Raw genomic sequence first — 2,895 nt, forward strand, 5'->3', positions numbered from 1 at the left:
CTAACTATAGCAATTCGTGCATATGCACATATAAATTTTCTCAATAGTGTTGAAGTAATTCAAAACTTTCTCTGGGGTGCTACATTATTCCCCACTTAGGATCATTCGCCCTCAAACACATAACATAATTTATCTTTTCCTTTGCAAATCTCAAGCCCCCAAATTTTACTAACTCCCAAATTTTTTAGAAATTTCGGCAGAATCTCCCCTCTAATTGGGCCTATCCACCTGCTAGAGTAACATCCAAACAACTTCTAACAACATATCCACAACCCAACAAAATACCACTGGGTATATATCAATAACATTAATCTTAGCATTGCCTTATCATAATGATATCAGGACATGAGGCACATCATATGTATGCTCATCACCACATATCTGGTCTTAAAAGTTGTTCATAATTAATTCCAGCATCATCAATTAATCTCATATTAACCATCACCTCGTTTTGAATTTTCACAATACTGACAACAGAATGTGAGGCATGAAGACCTCATGATTACTTACTCGGATTAATGAGTCATATTTAACGCCACCTGGGCACTCACCTCATAAGCAAAAACTCAATGTTTACAGCACGAAACTGGCTAAATATGAACAGAAAAATATACAAGAATTATCAAATAAGCCTAACAGGCATGACTCCCTATTAATATTATTTTACAAATTAATTTCACAAAGAGAAAATTTTTAAACTCATAAATATTTTACCACAAGGACCTCGTCCTTATATAACTTCCATCGCGGCTTGCAGCCCGGTTTAATTATTTCACATCATGTATTAAAATGCGAGGATCTCGTCCTCAAATCCGAATCACAATTACGTTGCATATTGTGCCAACTGAAATTTTCAATTTCCTTTCTTTCTTCTTTTCAATATACTTCATACACAATTTTTACCACATATAATGAACCCTCATACCGGTAGGGCGTATAATTCATAAAAATTGGAATCAATTATTCCGAAACACATTAAACCCACTGAATTGAATAATAAAATTTTACTTTTAGACTTATAGCCCTCAATGGTGCACAAAAATAAAGTGATAGACACAGGCTCACATCTTTAAATCTCCCAACATGGATACACATATAAGTGGGTCACAAATTTACGAAGCTCACCCATAAGTGGAGCATAATAGGAGGATTCACCTCAATATTCAGTACTGAATCAAATTAAGGAATATATCCTTTTATAATAAAAATCAGGATCGTACCTGTAATGATACCATCTGGTGTATTGGCCTTAGCCAAATCATATATAGTGATTAAATCAATGGGTCGGGCCTCCACCTCTTAGGCGCCCACTACCCGCCTGTCCTCCACCTCTAACTGACTGTGCACGTGGAGTATCAACTGGAATAAGCTTGTAGCTGGAGTTTTCTGATGAAATCCACCCCTCCCAAGTCTGGGACAATCTCTCATGATATGCCTAATATCACCACACTCATAATAACCCCTCTGAGGTCGCGGTTGCTCGTACTGAGTCTGTGCCAGATAACTGGAATAACCACTGTAAGAATCTCGTGTCGGTGGTGCACTATAAATTAGAGCACCCCATGTAATCTGATGTGCGGACTGAGCTGACCGACTGCTTGACCCTCCGTTATAATGGGTTCTAGCTGAAGAGTAAAATCCACTGAACTCTCCAGATCTTCGAGACCTTTTGGCCTCCTTAGACTCCCTTTCCTAGCCTAAAACACCCTCAATATTCCTTGCAACCTCCACTACTTGTTGAAATGGAGCATCAGTTTGCAACTCTCGAGCCATAAATATTTTAATATCATAATCGAGCCCCTCAATGAATCTGCGGACCCGTTCTCTGATTGTAGGAACTAAGATAGGTGCATGACGGGCTAACTCACTGAACCTGATAGCATATTCTGACACTGTCATAGTGCCCTGACGTAACCGTTCAAACTCTGTGCGCCACGCATCTCGGAGAGTCTGGGGAACAAATTCTTTCAAGAACATTTTCAAAAATTGAGCCCAAGTTAGTGGTGTGGCATCGGCTGGTCTACCTTCTTCATAGATTTGCCACCACCAATATGCTGTGCCTGACAGTTGAAATGTAGTAAAGAAAACTCCGCTCACTTCCACAATACCCATGGTACGGAGAATACAGTGACAATTTTTCAGAAATCCTTGGGCATCCTCTGTAGTTGTACCACTGAAAGTAGGTGGACTATACCTCTTAAACCTTTCAAGTCTCTTTTGTTCTTCTTCTGATGCCGGAATATAAGGTTGTACCGGTACTACACCCGGAACCTGAGCAACGTGAACCTGTTGCTCTGGAGTGGTGGTAGGAGTCTGAGTTACTCCCCCAATCTGCGACATATTTGGTGCAACAGAGATCAATCCCGCCTGGTAGGTGCTTCTGGTACCTGTCCCCCAACAGGAGCTACTAGTGGCTCCCCAACTGTTGTTCTGACAGATGCTCTAGTCGTACCACGTGCCCTTCCTCGGCCTCTACCTCGGCCCCGGCCTCTTGCAGCCCTAGTAGTATGTGTGGATGCTTGCTCAGCTAACCTCAATGGAGTAGAGACGAGGTACAGTCAAGACACTCACTAGTCTAATAACCTGTGCAATATAATATACAAAATAATAGGAAACAAATAATAATAAAGGCAGGATAAAACAATCAGTGATATGCACAACAGACAACAATAATACCATTAATATCACTCAATAATTAATAAACACAATTACACCCAATTAAATCAAGCCCTTCAAATAAATGTCTTTCACATAGTTCTTCCAGATAATTCTCTTTCAAATATAATTTTCTCAAATAATTATTTTTCAAATATAATTCTTTCAATAAATCTTTTCAAATACAATTTGCTCAAATAAATATCTTTCAAAATACAATTCTTTTATATAATACTTTCT

This window comes from Nicotiana tabacum, chromosome 2 (genome assembly GCF_000715075.1).
Source record: "Nicotiana tabacum cultivar K326 chromosome 2, ASM71507v2, whole genome shotgun sequence".
Taxonomy (NCBI): domain Eukaryota; kingdom Viridiplantae; phylum Streptophyta; class Magnoliopsida; order Solanales; family Solanaceae; genus Nicotiana; species Nicotiana tabacum.